Below are 21,517 nucleotides of genomic sequence, written 5' to 3' on the forward strand. Positions count from 1 at the left end.
AAGTAAACACTGGTAAGGCTGGTGTTGCATGGTGTGATTTAGTGTAGGTTAATATAGTGCAGAGGGTATTTTGCAATAAAATTTTAAATTAGGGAGAATATATTTACTGCCTGTCGTGAGTCTGGCTTATGAACTATAGGCTTGATATTTGGCAGAATGTGTAAGAACTGATAATTAGGTGTGTGTGTAGGTAGTGACATTTGTTTAAAACAAAGTACTGTAAAACTGAATTCATTTATGCCTCTTACTTTGTTCAGATGCTCATAGACAAGTAATAAAATATACCAATAATATCTCTGTTTGCAATAAGCTTTAATTATACAGACACCTGATAAAATGCAGATGAGCTATCTGCTCTCTGTGTATGAGGAGTCTAATAAATAGAACTGGCAGCTCATCTATGTGCATGTATGAATGAGAAAGAGTGTGGGGAAAAAAGAGAAGGACTCATCTGTAATAACAGTGATAGCTTTGAAGGTGGGACTTAGTCGTTTTCACAGCTTTACTGGCTGAAATTATCAGATGAAAAGGGTTGGCACCATTGTGCATGGGTGTTTGTATATACACTTTTTCCCCCAAGTATGTAGGTAAAGGGAATAATGGACAGATATAAAATTCTTTGCTATAATGATCTACCTTATATTTTTATTTTAATGATTTGAAGATCTGTTTTCTGCTCCCTTTACTAACGTCAGTAAAACTGAAAGATTTACATACTTGAGAATAAATTTCAAAATGGTGTGGGGAAATGTGGACAGTGGATAATTTTTTTTTTTTTCCCCAAACTTATGGATCCTGATCTGCTGTATTTACAAATCTAGTTTCTTTTCCAGGCAGAGGCTAGCTCCTACATTAACTTCCTGCGCCATGGTCAGTAAGAATCCATTTGATCCAGGTGTAGCCTTCTCCTATTATGGCTTAATGTCGTAATGTCATGAGTGTGCTTTGAAAGCTGCAGCAGGGCTCTGCCTCTCCTGCGTTCTTTAATCACGGCACCTAGGTCATGTATGAAAGCAAGTCTCAAGGCATGTAAGGTCAGTGAAACTAGTATTTAGTTTAATTTCTACCTCCCTCGTCTTTTCAGTCTTCACTGAATTATCCCAGATCTCATAAGAAAACATCAATTAGTGATCATTAATCCTCTACATACTTAGTGTTTGTTTACCTTTTTTAGAAGATGCTGGGGACTGGATGAAATCAGGCCTGCAGTAGCATTCACTGTTTAGTGTCAGACGATTATTCCAGCAACTGCCCTGAAAGGAAAATATGTATTCTACATCTGGTGGAAGTTAAGGAATTTCTCCTTAGCTCCAGGAGCCTTAACTCCAGATTTTTTGTTAAAGCAGAACATGATATATGACACTCCTGCTGTTTCTTACTTACTCTTAGCTGATGATAAGTCTGAGAAAAAGAATTATAATTGTCACTTCAACAGGTATTTACTTGAGTGTTTACTCTAGTTAGGTCTCATAAGCTATCTCCCAGTAGCAGAGTGCATGGGGTACGCTCCTGAAACCACCCTCCAGGTCAGCTTCCAAAACGTTCCTGATTCAAACTAAAATATTCATATAGGCACACCTTGGGAATCCCAAAGTCATTTTGTTGTTTGTGTAGTCCTTACAGTGTGATGCTGAGTCAAGGCAAGCAGTTGGATCCAGGCCAGGAGTATATTAGATAAGACTTTCTCTCAAACAGTGCATTAAGGGCAAAATTTCATGTTTCTGTAGCAACATTTAGCTGATCCTTCTATATCTGACAAGTCTGTAGACCCCTGGTTTCTGTAGCTCAAGATGCCAAAAATAATGTATAGAAAGTTCTGAAAACTACAGCATTTGGGACCCTCTGCCACTGCTGAGGGAATTCCAGGTTCCCTATATTCCACGTAGTGATTGACAATACTTGGAGAGAACTATTCTAAATGCTTGCTACTTTAAGGAATATATGTAATCCTTTTCATAATGGAGAAGGATATTCTGCCAGAAGGTGATAGAAAACAATATTCTGGAAGCATCAGGCCTTGGGGAACAAGATTTGGTAAGAATAAAACTTAAACTGCTGAGAAGTATTACGAAAAATGTGGAGGGGTGGAGTCAGCCTTGTAGAGGAATTTTGACAATGTTCCAAACGGCCAGCAAATAAAGCACACAGGAGTCACCAGATCTGTGGGCTGGATCCGCCATCAGGTGGATATCGTGTGAGAGGGTAAGGGCACAGTAGCCGCAGCATTTGGGTAGTTTGCCATGGCATGTGTGAGACACACTGTGTGAGGGGGAAGAATTTGTGCCCCTTCGCCAGCACTGGCTTGCTTTGTTCACAGCTGCCCTCAGCCCTTAAATATTTGTCTTGACCTGATGGCAAGTGAAGATGTGTAGAGAAAGGAGTTTAAACTGTTGAGCTGCCAACACAGGCTTTTGCAACTTGGCTCCAGTTGGTTAAGATCTATGTTCTGCAGTTGAGCCATTCTCTTGGTGTTGAGGAGAAATGAAAGCTGTCTCGTGTGTGTTACGTAGACACACAAGCAAGGTTGTCGCAATGTGGAAATGTAGAGATTCTAACATAGAAATATCTTGTTTTCAACCCAGACTGGTATGAAAGTTTAAATACTGAAACTATAGTATGCACTGTGGTTTGACAGTGCTAGGGAATATGTGAGGTGTGCTAATATTAAAGATCCTGAATAGTGTAGGAAAGAGTTGCTGATTTTTTTGTGTGATTTGCTGGGAAAACTGGAATAAGAGTGAAAGTTCCCACTGAATTTACATAAGCCAGAATATGTGCAGGTACACAAGAAAGTCTCTGTTGTTGTGGCTAGCACTTGCAAGAACCGGTGTACAGAAATATATAGTACCTGTATATTTTTATACTCCTTGGGGTGACATATAAATTTATGTACATACGTATTTTTCATCAGAAGTTTAGAGTTGACAGTATAATGTGCTAGTTGTCAAGGTGTTCAAGGAGGTTTTTTTTTGACAAGAATTTCAAAGAAACCTGGGATAGATACCAAACCTGTGCATGCCCTCCGGTCCCCCAGGGCTGTTTCTCACCTTTTTCGCCCTCACGCCTCGCTGCCGGGCGCCATTTTGTCCGCGCTGGGCGCCATTTTGTGAGGGTGTGCCCTGGGGCGGGGGCGGCTGGAACCGGCGGGAACCGGCAGGAGCAGCGCCTGCCTCCCCTCACAGCGCAGCCCGGGCACCCACAGCCAGACCTCAGAAGGAGAGGGGAAATAAAGATGACAGAAGACCAATAAAAAAGAAACATAATGAAAACAAAAGTGAGTAACACATAAATGAGCGATGATCTCAAGCTGTGGAGGCAGTGAAAGGCACCTAATTGTTTGTGGGTTGGAAACTGGGATTGATGAAAGTAAGTGGGTGGGCCAAAGGTGAGGTGGGTGGGAGACCAGCCTGAGGTGAGCTTTGTTAGGGCAGCTGGACAGAAACCTAAAGGTGAGGAGAAGGTGTTTGATAAAGAAGGCTGAAAGGGTCCTGAGGGAAGGAGAAGCCCCTCAGAAGGGAGGGGAGGTCTGTGGAAGGGCAGAGGCAGCAGCAGGCCTGCTTAGAGGAGCCTGGGGTCGGTCAGTGTGCAGAGCCCAATTTGGGGGATAATGTCCCCAGGGAGGACCTGCTGTGTAGTCAACAAAGGGGGACAAACTGAAGGTGCTCATCATGTATGAATTATAAAGATTAGAGTATGTTTTTAGTAACATTAGTGATAATGTATGTATTTCTGGTGTTACTGGCATGAGTAAGGTGGGTTTTTGGCTGTCATGTGTGTGAAGAAAATAAATGTGTGAATTGCTGAAGTATGCTGAGGAACTCTTAATTTCTCTAAGGATGAAAAAACAATGCTGTACAGGTATGTTTCTGCACACAGCTAATTCCTTTTTGGAGCTCATAGAAACACTGAGTTTCCACAGAAGCTATAAACATTAGTAAATTTCCTGTAAACATGGAAGAGGCTTAGTTTACCTTTAGTTGTAAGGATTACATCAAATACATCCTCATGAAGAACAGATTTATCTCTTAAATCAATTCAGTTTGTACATATCATCATACAGCAAGTAAGCTAAAATACTTCCCTCAAAGGATATAGTAGCCAGTCAGACCTGTATTTTCTTATTCTGCACTAAATTTCCTTCAGTGCTGGATACCATAAATTTTGCCCATGTATGATAGATATTTGGCTCCATCTCTAATATCTTTAAAGAATAAAAACATTTTAATTACTCAAATTGTTAATTAATATGTGATTCACGCCACTGTAACAAGATATATCAGCAACACTCCTAGAATCAATCAAGTGAAGGTTACTGTTTTATTTAGGAGCAAATTGAAGATTCTGTGTTTTAATTAAAACCTTTGTGTTATATCTAAAATATCTACATTGCTTTTATCATTCTATAGTTCTATTTTTAATATTCCAATTTATTTAATTATGTGAATTAATTTTAATCTAAAATTGTCATTGAAGTTAAGCAACTATAGGGAAGGGAAGTTTACAGCTGCTAACAGCTTCAGTTTTAGGAACAGGCAGCAATCACGTAAGAGATTCAACTATTAAAATGTATGATCCTTTCATTTAAAATCAAACTAGAAAGACTTGAGTTTTCAGAGTTAGTTGCGTGGAAACCTATATAAATTTTGTAAAGAAGGACCAAGAGCACTGAAATAAAGGATAAGAGAGGAAATATATAATTTAGCATGAAACTCATGAGTTGAAATCAGGATGCTAATGCTTCTTCTCAGTTTGGCTTCTGAGTAATGGAATTAAGAAATTATTTGTACAGATGTTAATGTCTGCTCCTTCTAAAATCTGCAGAGAAGCTTTTCCTGGGTTCTTTTCCTCAGATATGAAAGGTAAGGGTAATAGCCCTGTGTACTATGTGTCTATACATACCATTGTCAATGCCCAGGTACTTCAGAGATTCCTTTTCATGCATTGAAGTGCAAGCTTGAAATTGGTTGGCAATATTAACCAGAAAATGCAGCTCTGTGAATCATTATCTGAATACTTTGCATCAAATTATACTCTTGTACATGCAGGTGTTGACTTTCAGTGACTTTGTGCCTCCTTGCTTTATGTATGTATCTAGAGACAATACAACTGCATTTTTTTTTTTTCAGATACCTGAAGCACAGATGTCTGTCTCATATCTGTCACAAAATAGTATGTCACGTTATTCCACAGGCCAACTTAGGGCGTCAATGTTCTGCTTCCACTGGCGACTCTGGCAGTTGCCTGTACTCAGAGACTGTCTTTCTGGCTGGTCAGGTCTTATTCAGACCTAATTAAATGAGGTCCATATACGGAAGGCTGTGAGTGATTATTTGGTGCATATTTTTGTTCTACTGTGGTACTGCTAGTGGCATCAATGCAAACAGCAGGACTGGGGATGGACAGAGAATAGGAAAGACAGAGCAGATGGAAGAGGGAAGAACTAAAGAAACTGAACACATGCAGGGAGACAAAGTGTGTCTGGGGCAGAAGAAATTTACATGAAAATTTAGGGAATGTGGCATATGTTTGTTTATTTTCCATGGTTGTTTTGGTAATACAAAAGCAGTTAAGGTGTATTTTTTGATCTTTATTGTCACATCTTTCTTCTTTCTGCACCTTCTGCAGATTTCTTCCTTGTACCTTTGCTTTCTGTCCTGTTTCCTTTTTGGAGATGAACAGAGACTTTCAGGGTAACTTTTTCAATTTTATACGTACCTTCTACATACATTACCCTCTATGTCATTGCGAGGGATCCTGTCCACATGTGGGCACAAACGTTAGTGTCTGAAAGCTGGCGATGCAGACGCGATGGGTACAAGTGTCCTGGTGCTTGGCAGTGTGAGGGGGTAGGAGTGGGGGGAGCAGGGTGTAAAATTGATCTTGTTTTAGGAGAAAGTCGCCTTCCCGTCTATTAATGCCTTACCCTGAGCATTGATACATTGTTGCTACAATGTTGCAACATGTTTCCTACAGAAGTACCACACTTAAATACCTAATTTGGTAACTTAAATACCTAATTGGGTTTTACAGCCCTGGAGTTCAGTGGTTAAAGCCGGTGTGTTGCTTCACGCCACAACAAAAAGCTCTCTGTAGTGGAACCGTATGAGTTCACTACATGGTTTTTGTTTTTAATTTAAGAGATGGCAGCCAGATGTACTAAAGCACAATACGGTAGGTGTTTAAACCTTTATATATCTTAGAAACTGCCCCTGCTGCAGTCATTCTCCAGCATTTCATTCTTCGTGTGAGTTTGGAAGAGAAAGCTTCCTCTATAGATCTCTGCTCAACTGCAGTGATTTCATCCTGCATCCCACCAGAGGAAGCTCTGTGGCATGCTGAATATTGCTAGACCTCAATTTAATGTCTGATGCTGTAGTGTAATGGATGTTAACATCATGTCCGTGGCTCCACTCTATAGTCTTTGGGTTGTGCTTTCTGTCATTGAAACAGCAGCAGCTCATAGAATGTTTTGCAAGTTTCTCCTCAAAATACAGAGTACATTTGCAGATCATGGTCTTTCAAGTCGAATTTAGCCTATAAAATTTGTGGGGAATATTTGGTACAAAGACGGCTTTGAAGCAAAGGCCCAGGTCTGAATGTCTTTCCTGAAAATTTGAATTTAAATCGTATTGGTGGCCACTGTATTTGAATTAGGCATTGCTAGTACCCAGTAATAGGTGAGAGTTTTGGCTGTTTGGCTCATTGGCTTTAAATTGTTTCAAGGAAATGGAAAACCGTTAAAAAACGCTGACCAAACAGCAAATAAATATTTTTTTCCAGTGAAAACTTAGCTTTGTACCTGTAGCTAATATGTCATTAACAGTATATCTTTAACAAGCTGTAGTTTTTTAAATGTATCAGGCTTTTACAGGAATGATTGTGTTTTGCCACTCAGTGTTGTGAAAGAAAGACCAAAGTGTTGGCCTTTTTCTTATATGTGTGAGGTGCTCGAAGCACATCCATGGTTCAATGTCATCTGAGAGAACCGGGGATGACTTCTCCGCAGACGTCAATAGAGCTTGTGCCATTGACTTTGCAGATCCAGCGTTTCACCCAAGCAGTCTGCCTAGTGACTTTTAGTATTGATGTTCTGTGACAAAACTTACACTTCCTTTTTATAGAAACATGCTTCTTCCAGTGATGGACATGACCCAGCTGTTTAAGTGGCTTGACTATATCAATTTATTCAAGAAAAAAAACTTTAAAAAGGTAGTCTATGTTTAAGTGCTTTAGCTGAAAGCTCGTCACACTGTCTCCTTTCTTCATTCCACAGTCTTTTTAAGTAATGTGCTAGGGAGATGATCTCTAATAAATAAAAGACAAAGAATCCGATGTTCAGAGGCTGTATTTGTTTAGTGAACCTGAGAATTTCCAAGATAAAAGTTACAAATATTTATTTGAGAAGTGACATGAGAAGGAAGGGTTTGCTGAGGAGCAGTTTCGGTCCAGCCAAACCGTAATGCTGTTAAACAAGTTACACCTACAGACGTCTGTTGTCAAGTGACAATAAGATTGGTTGAACTCAAAGGAGTTCCAGAAAACCTCTTCATGCTTCAACAGAGCATAATTCGTTTGAAGTAATGGTGACTAGTTACATGTAATTATCTGATTTTTTGGGAGGGAGAGACAAGAAGAAGAACATGTCTAAACAACTTTTGCTATATTATGTGATAAAGTCCTGTTTATCTGTTGTGGTGTTTTTTTGTTTGGTTTTGTTTGTTTTTTTTTTTAAAAAAAAACTTCCAAACGGCAAAATGAAAACCAATTATAAGATCTGTCAAAATCTCTCTGAACCGGCAACTTTGGTAGGAAGCCACTTACTGAGATGAAGTGGAAATCTTTAAAATGCAACTTTTTTAGTTGCTTAAAATTGAATTTGTGTGATCATTTGGAAGTTGCTCTGTATGTCTAGAGAAGGAAGGCTGAGGTCAAGCAGGCACACTGTATTCCTAGTTGTGCCTGCAGTGTATCTCCAGCCTCCTTTCTATGGATACGCTTCCTCTCCCCATGCTTCCCCAAACCAAAAATGTGAAGTTTTGTAAAATTCAGATGGTTTAAGTGTAGTCTTACTTGCATTTATTTATTTATTTATAATTATTGTTGATGTTTTATTATTAATAGGAGTTTTTTAAAGACTTTTCATTAGATTGGAAAAGGTGCATGCAAGAAGTTGATTAATATGTTTTTCTTCTCTATATGACTTTGAGATGCCTTCTTTCAAGATCGTGGACTATTTTTAAGTGGAATGTGAATGGTGGGAATAGAAACACCCACATTGTCTTTTTTTGTGATCTGGGCTCTGAGTAGATGTCTTGTTTCTGTTTGCTCTGTGACTGCAAGCAAGGCAGATGTGGGACATTCATCCTGAACTAATAAACAGTGGTGGCCATCTGAGCTAGCAGAGCTGCAAGGCTTCCAGTTGACTTGAGGGACCTGGTGGCTGTCTGCTGAAGACTGTAGTTATGCCCAACAGTTGCAATATAGCGCTGAGGAACAGCCAGGGGATTTAAGGCAGCCAGAATTAACTGTCATGTAATTTCATCACTGTGTGGTGATGAAATCTTAGCAAAAGGGAGGAGGTGACAAAAAGGATTTGCTGTCAGTGCTGTGTGGGAACAGAGGGCCTTATGCAGAGAAACTTTAAGGCTTTTCTCTCTGTCGACTACTCAACATCTGCAGGATTTCCCTGTGGATTTTATCATTTCTGCAGGCTCCTTGCTTGGCAAAAACACCGTGTCCCCACTGACAAAGAGTAGGATTTTCTCCTGTAACTTCAGGTACCTCAGTAATGCCTGAAGAAAGAGTACAATCAGTATCAGCTCTCTCCACAGTCAGTAGGAACTGGCAAAAGGCAGTTCAGGCTTTATACGGGAATAGTTGCTCTCACAAGGACCCTGTTTCTGATGATCATATATATATATATGACTTGATTCCATACTTGGGCGCTATATGGGATAAACCCAGGCCTCTCAGTCCCTCTGGTCACTGAAATTCATTCGAGTTTGAGTGAGATTATCCTCTCTCACAAAATGGAAATTTAGGAACAGCAAAAATGAGTGCAGATGGGGGAAGAGAAAGTATAATATAACCATGTAGCTATTGTGCTGTGGAAAGGGCGTAGCAAGTGACTTACGTGCTATTTATTTGTACAGTTAGGTCTTATTTTCAAAGTCAGCAAAAGTTTCCAAATCTCAGCATCTTGGAAATCGGGGTATAACGTATAATTACATACAACGTTCAACCTTAGTTAAATGGTCTGATGACTCAGATTGTATATGTAAGCTGTAAAAGGAGAGTGTGTGTGGAAGCTGTCTCACGTAAAGGGCTTGAAATGCAGGGTTACATTTCAAGGAATTCTTAAAGGCTATTATTTATTTAATTGTTTATTAAATGTATGTATTTTGTTGAATTTCTGTGTAGAAGATATGAGATATATATATATTTTTATCCTTTGGACAAGTGATTGAAGACCTTGGGCAGCCCCAACATTACTAATGACAAATGAATATGTTCAGAAGCCCAGCAGTGGAGTCCAAAAGACTTTCAGATATTGTTTTTCTTGGATGGATGTTAAAAACCTTTATGTTTTGAGAGGATTCCTATGAGAAAGCACCTTTAAACTGAGAAAGGTCAATTTCTTTGACAGCCAAGACAGGAGGTTTCAGAGGGGTTACTGTGATCCAAAATCTGAATTATGTATGTCAGTCCTTAGGGTGTATCTTTTAAAATGGGAGTGGACTGGGGCTGGAAACCTGGTGGGATGGTGACCGTTCATTTCCAAATGCAAGTAGGATATTACATTTAAAACCCACGTTAGAAGAATGCTAAGGTTACAAAGTTAAGCGCTCTGAAGGCAAGAAATACCACAATTAAGGTTGCTGAAACCTCCGAGTTATTAACTGGATGTTTTCGAATGTCTGTATCAATAGAGGTGGGCATCCCTGTGCCCACAGCCACATGTGCCAGTTTACTTTTGATTCACACTCTCTTTCATAGCGAATGAGGCAAGGATGCCGCTAGAAGGAATGGTGTGGGTACTTGCCTACGCTTCAGCCCAAGCTCTCACTTTAAGGTAGCTCTTCTGGGGAGTGCTCAGTGCAGTGATGGCTGCACAGAGACCTTTCTGGTCAGCAAAATACGCTGGGGGTCTTGAGGGCTAGGAGGGAGAGTATGGAAAGCAGAAGCTCCCTGCTCTCAGTCCTTGAACCTGGGCATGAAGGGATGCCTGATGGGGCACTGCCATTTTGCACTGCCCTGACAGCCCTAGACTGGAATGTCCTCAAAGCAGGCTGAATCTTCAGGGAAACTTTTGATGCCAAGTCTAAGGCTCTGTTGAATAAGGGGAACTTTTTTTTTCTTTTCTTTTTTCCTTTAGAGACAACAAAAGACAAAATTCTGATCTCACAGTGACTTCCCTGCCAAAATTTAAGTCAGTGTTTCAAAGCATGAAAGCGTATTTCTCAGTGAAATTCAGGTGGGGTTTGGAGAGGTTTGGGAAGATAATTTGAGAAACAACCCTACTGGTTTTGCTTAAACTTTACCAAATGATTCATTTTGGGGATATTTTGGCCCAAATTATTAAAGTCTGGCAAAGTTACAAGCATCTTAAATGTGGCATCCTGCAACAGAAAGTGTTTGACAAACTAAGCTGGAACTATTGCACTACTGTCAAATGTGCCTCGTTTGTTCTACTGCAATGACAAAGTTTGCACGTAGAAGTTACAAAGCACGTTCCACTTTGAACTGTGTTTTTGCCCCTTTTCATGCTGACTCTATGCTTCGTTTATACTCGCTCCAATTAAGGAATTTCTCTCTGACTGCTGGAATGCCAGTGATTGAAGACCCTAGTTAATTTACACACTCTCCAGCATCCTTGGTCTATTTTTATTTCAGTATTCAGATCACAGGAAACCATTTATAGGATGTAGTAGCTTTTGCAAAGAGTTGCAGCCAACTATTTTCCAAAGGTTTTGAATGCTAGAAAGCAAGTCTCACCAAATTCATGAGCACGATATTCTTCACCCGTCAGTCAATAAAGAGGGGAAAAATCACATCCCTGAAACAAATAATTTTCTTTCTAACTTCCTTATAGACTGACTCTTTCAAAAGTTTCCAGTAAACAGGTTCATGAGCATTTTTATAAGTTAATTTCTACTTTTAAATGTCTGTGTAATTTAATTTGTTTGTTTTCATTGCGATAGTGTTCACTACGTGCAGGGCACTTCCAAAACTTAGAGAAATATTGTCTGTAGGATTTGAGTAGGAGGAATCCATTTTATTGGAGAAAATAGACACAGAGCTTGATGACCAAAAAGTAAAAGGTGCACTTTTACTTGAAAATACATATTTGCTAAAATTAGCTAAGAACTTGACTTGTTTTCAAAGAGCTGCATATACTCTGGGCAAGCATATCTATGGTAGTTTAGTGGGAAAGCTAAGAAACATATTTTATACTTCAATATAGGAAATGTAAAATGCAGGCTGTACTACTGCACTGGATAATTTTCTTTTTGATTCAAAACAAACAAACCCAGCCCAAAGCCTCCAAAAACCTAGTGTAATATTTCCTTGCATGGAGCACAGTAAAATATTAATGGCTTACTTCCTATGGTTTCCTTTCATAATGCAGGAGACAACTGATATAAAACCTTGACAAGAAATTATACCTCTGACTCACCATGAACACAGATTGTCTCTTGAAATGTTAAAATTCAGCTGATCTGTTAAATAGTAGTTATTATGAGGTGAACGTCTGTTTGTGCTGTTGGAGTTCTCTCATATCAGTATTCATTATAAAGCTTTGGAAAGGTATTTTCTAGGAAAAATGAAAACTTCCATGTTAATAATCATAAAACTCCCTCCTCATACTGTATTTTTTTGGCTTAGATTTTTTTTTCCCCCATTTGAAAAATCCTGGGCCCAACATAATGATTTTTACTTCTCATTCCTGTCACACTGAGACCAAAAGAGGAGCCAATTGTGTGAACTGCTATTGGTAATCAAAGTGGATAACACTCTTTTTTCACATTTTTTTTTCTTAGGGTATTTAATCCTATACTGAGTGAGGGGGAACACTGGAGGAGGGTTTCTTTTAGTATTTGTGCTCTCTCTAGATATCCCGAGGCCAGAATATTCCAGTTATAGTCTTTATGGTCATAAAAGACCCATGAACTTTGATCAGAAGACTCTTCTGAGGGTTACTGCAGAAATACAAATGGCAGAATCTAAAAGGGTTGATTGTCTTTGGTGGAAATATATATACTTTTTGGAACACTGGAGTGGAAGTAAAGACAAATGAACATCCTTATGGTGTAATCACCAGGTTGAAAAATCAGGTGACTTTAGTCCTCATACTCCCTGTTAGCACAGTGAGTTTTTATGTTCTTTATATCTTCGTTGGTGGATGAGTCAATGTTTAAATGCTCATTTATCATTTACTATATAAAAGAAAAGCTATTACCTGAAACTCATTTTTACAGTTGCAGGCAAACCGAAATAATCATTTTCAAGGACCTAAAGCTGTTTCTTGAAGAATGTCATCATTTTCTTCTTATTTTACTTACCACTTACACTGGTATATGAGGTACCTTCAAGAGCTGTACCTTACAAAACTTGGCTGCAGATATTGCCAGCCACCATACCTGTACAAACTGGGCTAAAGAAACTCAGTTTCAGCAAACTACATTCATCTTGCAGACAGGACAAAAGAGCCACTTTAAAGGCACAGCTCACACCGAACACTGGAGCTGCTCACTCGGTGCTAGCCTGTAATATGCCTTGCCCTGAAGGCTGAGCAGCCGTAGAAAGTATTTCAGGAGTTTGGGGTAAAGTCCCTACTCTGCCATGGAATCACACTTGCTTGTGCCCATCAAGAGTGGAGTTGCTGCGAGATAGCTGTTCTCTGCTTTTCTTTTAATGTTAAGAATCTCTCTCAGTAAATGAACTGTCAGTCTGAAGTGGTAGAGGAGTAGTCTTCATTTTACATCACAATTTGATGACTATCTGAATAGATTGTGTTTAATATTAATTTTTGTGTGTGTCATCCTCTCCATTCTCATAGTCTACATGTTTGTAGCTTGTATGCATATCTGCATGCAGAAGTTTCTACCCACTGATGTTTCTTAGGCCTCGTGTTCTGAGATGTGCCAGTACTGTTTTGTGCTACTGCTGGGGAAAAGCACAACTTTGCGCATCTAATTGCCCTGGGATATTCTGTCAGAGCCATTATGTTGCACTGGGGCCGTACCTCTTCATATACTGGGCCTACGTAGGCAAAAAAGCAGGGTGGGCAATACCGTTAGTTTAACCTCACATATCTTCATTTAATTTTCGTTCCCTCGGTGCCACCATACTTTGCCACCCCTTTGTGCCTCATTCTTTATCTCACCAAATGGCTGAAGCAGGCAAATGAGGTGATTAGCTGAGGCAACCAAGTGGTGAGACCAACAGCAGTGTCTCTACAGGAAATTATACCACTCGTACGATTGTGGATCACCAGGGGTTTTGCTGTTCACAGGCACACTGCCTCTAACATAAACTCACATTGCGCTGCCTCTGCGTATTCTCTATCTCCTTCTTGCTTGTTGGTGAATAGACTTAGTCAGTCTCTTTTATTTGCTGGCAGAAAGGTGAGGTCCTGTGTGCAAGAAGGCCTGTTCTCCCTTAATCCCACTTTAAATCCAGGTTGGAAACAAAACTATTCTAGGTGTTAATTTACAACAACATCTAATTGTTAAAATTGTCTTGTTAGGATGACATGACATGATAAAAGTAAGTTACATATGATCTTTTGAACTCACCCATATCTGCTGCACATCTTGCAATTTCTGAACACCAGAAGACTGTAATTTACTTAAGTGCTTGTACCTTCATTTTATAAAAATTCATAGGTACTTTTTAAAATCAAATGTACTTTTTATAGTGTAATATTTTGAGGCTAGTATGGCGAGAATGAGCAATTTTGCCTGTAATGTAATAGAAAGGCATGATCTCTCTCTTCTCGGGGAAAACTGGAGGTTTTCTATGAATTCTAGTAGGAGTGCATTTGATTGTTAGCTCATGAAGTCAATGTTGAGACAAAGCACATATTAGTAAAAAGATAATTATCTGATACTGAGACATCCATTTATTTATTTTCACTTTTCCAGCTGTTCATCTTTCTTTTTTTTTGTTTCTTGGTTTTTTTTTTTGTGTTAGTCCCCCAAGTGACTGAGAAGTCATCAATATTTGCACTACGTGAGTAAAATGGCTACAGGTTTTACTTAGGCTACTCTGCTGAGTGATCAGTTTACTACAGCTATTTTGTCTTTGATAGTTACAGCTGAAAGTCTCAACAGTTTACCATGACAAAAGATGCAGTGTTGATGATGAGTGTGTTCATTACATACTAATTAAAAGGTGCACTAGCAGTGATGGAATGTCACCCAGAACCCCCATGTTCTATCCGTATCTATTTAAAAATTGTATATTAGGAACATACTTTCGTATACATTGTTGAGCAGTTGAAAGATTTTAGTTTTAATGCATTCCTAACCTGTTCTGTCATTTTAACGAATTTCTTTCCAAGTCATGTGATCATACTTAAGTCTTATGGTTTATTAGCTGATTCGAGGGGGAAAAAAAAAATCTTATATTCTCACGTGGCAATTTGTCCCTGTATTGTTTAGTACTACGTGTAGTAAGGGAATCAAAGTTGGTGAACAGCTGCAGGCTCTCAGACTTGCAGAGCAGGCATGTTTGCTCAGTCCATGAAGATAATACCCAAAAGACATTGATTTTTCTTTCTCATTCTCTCTTTTTTCATCTTTCCTGCCTCTCCTCCTCCTCCTTCTGATTCTGGAGCTGATGCTGACAGGTCGGGAAAGGCAACACTGAACTTAAAAGTAACATGAGACTGTTAGTACCACTCGAGAGGTATTCAGAAGTTGTCAGGATTGGTTCTATACACCTCTGCCCTTGAAATGTAGACTAATTAGTCTTGGAAAGCTTTTTCTACCTGACTTTTCTAGTTGATTTCAATATTAGGAGTGCCCATTTCCACCTACTTCTCAGAAAGCAAATTTTTCATTTGCATAGGTCGTCTTCTGCTTGCACAGAAACAGGTTTCAATAGTGCGTTTTGAATGTGTGTCATTGAGTTCACAATTAACCTCTGCCAGAGCTTTTTGTATTTAGGGACTTTATGTTTTTAGCATCAGAGAATTATATTGCTTAGAGACAAGAGGACACTATCATAAACTCTTTTTGAAGAAGAAAAAAAATAAAGGAGGACTGCTTGTTTCCTACTTGAGAAGAAATCAGCATTGTTACATGTAGAGGAAGTTCTTTAGGCATATGAACTGTCTGGTAACATCTCAGAATCCATATGTCTACATACAAACAGCAGTCCAAGGTATTTCTACTACTTTTCTATTCTGTAGGGGTCAGACAGTATAAATACTGTTCTCGCCACTGAAGAAAACAATTGACTAGTATGAATACTGGCTTTTATGTGCACACTTTCATATGGGCTCACTGGATAATAATTAAATTAAGGTTTCTGGCTTTTCCTAAGGTTGAGCTTGTGAATATCTAAAGATCTGATTGATCAGAGAAGTTCAGGTTAACTGTAAAATTGATCAAAAAGCAAGCAAAGAATAACAGCTCAGCTCAGCAGTACTGCTAAGTGATAAACCAACTGCTAGAGAATGTGACTGGAATGATGCTGTAAAAGCCTGTTTTCATTTCAATGTATTTAGCACAGGACTGTCATTTAATTGTGTTGTAATTGTTTCCATTTGACAAAGAGAGTTGAAGACTGATGTGTCACATGCATTTGTATCTGTTGCATTTCTCTTCACATAGCGAGAGAAGGATATAAAATATGATCAAAAAGCAGCTGAGTCTTTGTTAGTAATTGGACACATTGCTCACTGGTTTTGTTCTGTAGAGTGAACTGGGCTTTCAAGTTAAGTGGTGATTATGTGACTTTTTGTGGTGCTGAGCAGTTCTGACTCTCACAAATACTCTCACTCAAGGAACCTCTCCTCCACAGGCTGTTTCTGTCAGGTACTGAGCACAAGCAACTTCCCTCAAAATTAAAACCAACTTCTGGAGTAAACACATAAAGATTTCTTTGATGGGACAAGGATTTTAACCTCCTCATACCCTAACCCCTGCCACGTGACCGTGGCTGGGAATAAACAGCCACATCAGCCCCTCAGTTAATAATGCCATTCACCCTTCTTAAACGGGTAAGCAAGGAATGATGGCTCCAACCTGTAATTTTGAGACTACCCGTCTGTCATGGGAGAAAGCAAGCAGTGATGTCTTTTTATGTTAATTCCAGATGCAGGTTCTGTGGCTTTCATGATGTTACGGTAAGGAAAGAGGTTTGACTGGCTCAGTATACCATGTCCTAAACCAAGCACTAATCTTTGCACTGATTTAATCAATTTTGCTGTTAGTTTAGTTATGTTCAGGGCAGGAAAAGGGCGGGAGGCAAAATTTAGGTTTCATCTTTTAAGGCTCAAAGCACTCTGACCTTCATCCAGCAAAGCACTTAAGCAAATGAGCAACTACATATGCTTAACGTTAAGCACATCATCAAATCTTTTGCTGGATCATTGCAAAAATCAAGCTCTCCCGGAATGAAAAGTTAAAAAAAAAAAAAAGATGATATGCTAGGGGGAGTGAGGTTTTTTCATATTTGGTATCATTTTTACAGACACCAAAGGTTTGTTAATTGTCAATTAGTCAAAAAGCATTGTTCAAAGTCTTCATTTCAAGGACAGAATTATTTAGGGTTAAGAACAGGGCAGCCTAGGAGTCAGTGCTGGTTAAAGGAATTAGTTTCATGGACATTTGTTTTGCTGATGCTGATCTGCATCACTGATGCTGATGATCTGATTATTTTTATGTACAATTGTGCATATATCTGAGAGAGATAACAAGGCATTTAAGTTTTTGGGTGGAGGTTTATTGTTTTGAAGTGTATTTCTGAATTCTAGCAAGCTTTTCTTATTGTCCCTAGCACAAAAGACTTGCATCACGCCTTAAGAACTACCTAAGCTTTGAGAGACATAGAAAGGGTTGAACAAAGGGTGCATGTTGCCTATCTTAGAAATACAGAAAAAAAAATCAGGTAGAATAATATTTTTAAAATATTGTTACGCTGTTTGTTGTCTAGGTACCGTAAACAGTACTCATTATTTGAACATACAGTAGAGAAGAAGCCTCGGATTTTTTGAGATTATTTATTTTTTTATGTCCCTCGTCTTCCAACTTTGTTTTCTGCATTTTCTTGATTCCTTTATTCTGTGGTAGCTGTGCGTTGCAGAGTCACACACCACACACACACACACACTTCCCTAGCTGTGGGAGCTCTGAAATCTGTGGTGTTTATTTTCATGTAACAAAACTTTAGGAACATTATTCTTCTGATATTAGAATTATACAACAGAGAGATTCACTGCACTACAAGAATCCATGAACATAGTTTATAGAACTGCTGTACCTAACAGAAGGACTGTTCATACCATTTCTGTCAACTGCTGCCAAGTAGTGTACAGTGATTTGTCTTGGGGTAACCCCAGGACTGCAAAACTGAATGTACGTGTAGCATTTTCTCTACGGGCTATCCAGGCTCTGCCTTATTCTCTAGAATAGTGAAGAGCACACACCAACTGTCTTCCAAAAATTTGGGAAGGAAAAATTTTTCTTGGGTAATGAGTGTCTTCTAAGCCCAGGGATAACACCAGATATTGACTATGTTTCTTTATGTGGCTGTGGTCCTAGGCTCGTAAATAGATTTTACTAATTCCATTGGACTTTTGTGTTCACCTGCTGGGACAAAAAGTGTTAAGCTTCACTTTGAAAGTTCATGCATGTAAATACCCCTTTCTTAGTGACTTTTGTGTAAATTGCAAATTAGCTGGACTGCTCAGAATAGGTCCAAGACTTTGTTCAAAATAGGACACGAATGAATATTTAGAAAATCCTTACATGCTGTTTCAAGCTTTTAAGTAAATCTTAAAATGAAAATTTTATATTGCTGGTTATATAAATTCCTCACACTGTACTGAAAACTAATTCAGAAACCACTGTACTGACTATTGAATCAAATCATATCACACCCTGAAGGACACCACCATCACATTGTGTTAAAGATTGTGCCTCCCTTTATTCTGTGGGTTGTCAGGCTGAATTCTAACCTTTATTTTCTCAGAATAATGGAAATAACTGTATTAGTGCACACTGTCTTTACTGGATGTACATATGTACGAAACTAACTTCAGGATCCGTCCCCTGTTCTCGCTGCGCACTAACAAAAAATAAACTGCTGTAACACGCATTTTCTCCGATGAGTGTAGAAGAAACATTGAGATAGTGAAGCGTTTGTCAGAACTGGTCCTTTGTGTTGCCTCACAGAACCATGTTGTCTTAAAAGGATATTTATACAGTACAGGGCTGCTGTATAATACCTGGTATATATTCTCCGTGCAATGCCAAAAATGTGAGGCGCTATGCTTTTTAGTTTTAAAAATGTCAAAAATGGAAATTCAGGCTATTTGACACTGCAATAATTTGTTGAGAGATGTCTGAATATGTAGCCCTTTCTGTAATTTTGCACAACAGTCTGGGCTGTAATAGTGCAATAATTACCCAGTGAAGTCGTAATTGAAGGGTAAAAATTGAATTTAGGGTCTACATAATTTAAACGGGACCAGATTTTACCAAGTATGACACATTTATGGTGTCTGCTATGTGCCTTATAAAACATACTAAATTTTAAGCCGATAACTGAAATGGTTCCTGAGGTATAAACTTGTGAAAAGTCACAATTTTGCATTGTGCTGAAAAGCCACCTTACAATACAGTGACTACCATAGCTCTTTAATATCCAGCAGAGTTCTCCTGCTGTGCTTTGTCAGTCGGTAGCAACATCCAAGTCTTCTTGTAAAAGTAATTCACACTTTTTTCACAACACTGTTGCTTTAATTACCACTGAACTCCGCTGTTGCTCAGACAGGCCTAGCAGGACCAAGAGAGGGTCAGCGCTGCAGTCACTGCAAAAGAAGCAAATGGCTTTTTTTCTTACTTTATTATTAACAAACCATCTTTGATTGAAATGCTCCTAGCTTCTGAGACCCAGTCTTGTCTCTGTGCTCTCTTGGGGTATTCATTATCAAAGTAGACCATGGATGTCAATCTGGAAAAACATCAGAAATAATACCTAAAATCCTAATCAGAAAACTTCAAGTAAAGATAAGACTTAAATATCTTTTACATGCAAACAGCTGATCAGGTTTGTCATATATGCACACTGAATTTCTGATAGAAACAGACTAACTCATCAACATACCATACATTTTGTATGTGTAAAAATGATTGTTATCCATTTGTTTGTAATTCTTTTTTTCTTCATGTTTGATTTGTTATACCTCATTAGAGCCAAAGGCATTCGTAGGAAGAACTGAAAGATACTGAAAGAAAAAAAAAGATATTTACAATTATAAAATACTGCTTCTGTAGCTTTGTCTCATGAAATGTTCCATATTTATGTATCGTCTTTCACACTAAAGAACTGTAAAATAACCTTTTAGTAGCACAAACTTCACTTTCAAACTTAGGTTCGAGTGTGTTTGTCTCACTGCTTACCTTAGAAGGTCAGGTTTGAAAACAGTCCTGTCCCTTATGCCCCTGTGTGTGGGAATCAGTTCCCTGGGAGAGAAATGCAGCGCTCTCAGCATGGCAGTATTCTTCACAAACTGCAACATTACAATGTTTTTAGAGCAGGATGTGAGTATGACTTCTATGTTCAAGGGAAATTTCAGAGGAGATTTTAGAGTTGAAACTGAGTTAGTCAACATTAAATCCAGTACAGCCCTCCAGCCTTAACACTTATTAAAATACACCCTATGATCTATGAATATGATTATAGATCAGACCTCTGCTTCAGATCTCACCTAAAAGATGATACTGCAAACGGATACCACATCACTTAACACCACAGTAATGCACCGATTCCTTTCTGGTTTGGAAAAAAGTGGTGCCTGTTGCACAAATATTCAGTTAATTAATTAGGTGGCAGTACCATCTACTGAAATACGCTGGGTTTTGCTTGGATTTTTCACAATCCAAGAATCTGAATATTCTTAATTTCTGAATGTAACAAGATTGAAGCTGACTGGGTAAGCTGTCATCTGTGAAATGCTCAATAATACCATGCCCTAATTAGGTCTATTATTTTTAGTTGTTCGTCAGCCCTGTAACTCCTTGACTTTAACTACAGGATTGACGAAAACATCTATAGAAATCATTTTGAAAATACCTGCTCCATGTTACTCTAAATATTTCCTTATCCTGTAGCGTCTGGAATCAGGAGGGATAGAAGTTCCGAGAAAAAAAAAACAAACAAGCAGGGGAAAAGAAATGTGTTTTCAAAGTGGTTTTAGCGAGGAGGAGAAAGAGCAGCAAAGTAACAGCGGATGTTACGAGGATCTTTACGAAAATGCCGTGCTGGTTGGGCTGTCATGCCTGAGAGGCTCCTGATCATTATGTACAGTCGCATGATAGTAAATGTTGGGAAAGTGATCTCTGAGAGTTGGTACATGGCATGGGTAGAATTGTCCTTTTCTTAAAAATCAGATGCACTTCAAGGGTAGGAGTCGGAGAGGACCCGTGCGATCAGGACTCGACACAGAGCGAGCACTGTGGCTGACAGCAAGCTGCTGTATTATGTGTAAGGGCATGTGCCCCTTTCCCTCTCACCGTGAGCAGTGTGCCTGTGTCCCCAGTCACTCCAGCTTGCTGTTTGAGGTACCCTTTGCTATTTGGATGCTAGTTATGTTCCAGGTATACCAGATCATCCTGCATGAGCATTATTGCGCAGGTGTCTCCTTTGGCAAGGACAGTTCCCAGTGTGATGTTTCAAAGCGGTCCTTTCCTGCAGACCTTTAAACAAGTATTCTACCTGGCCGTTCAGGCAGATTAAGAAACCTGTGATGGGCAAGATTTACTTTCCTTTGCAGCTGTTTAGCCAGTGGTAGGTTTTTTAAAGTCCTCATTCCCAATATTGGGAAATGCACGCTAGGAGGGCTTTGACTTCTTCCTAATGAAAACTGCACAACATGGCACAGTAAATAAAGCAACTGAAATGATGAGTATTTGACATACACACTTGCAGTGACCTGGATAACATGTAGTTGTGTGTATTGAGGATAAAGATGAAAGGAGGGAGGGAGTTTTCTTTCTTCATAACCTGCTCCTGGGCGATTCAGTCAGAAGTACCATTCTCACTTTTCTAACTCCTTTTCTGCAACTGAATTGCAGATTGTTGTGCAAAAAGACAGTTGCAGGAGGTATCACTTCCTACAAATTCTTTGTTTTGCATTGACTAAATAAAAGTCCCTCAGTCTTTTAGCAATTTACGCAGTACTAAAACCAGCACTGATCATGTGCAACAGTCTGTGTGGTTCTTTCAAGAAGTAACATTCCTGCCCTGGCATGGATAAATGGTTACTAGAACCTGAATATAG

The sequence above is a fragment of the Nyctibius grandis genome, chromosome 1 (assembly GCF_013368605.1).
Source record: "Nyctibius grandis isolate bNycGra1 chromosome 1, bNycGra1.pri, whole genome shotgun sequence".
NCBI classification, from domain to species: Eukaryota; Metazoa; Chordata; class Aves; order Nyctibiiformes; family Nyctibiidae; genus Nyctibius; species Nyctibius grandis.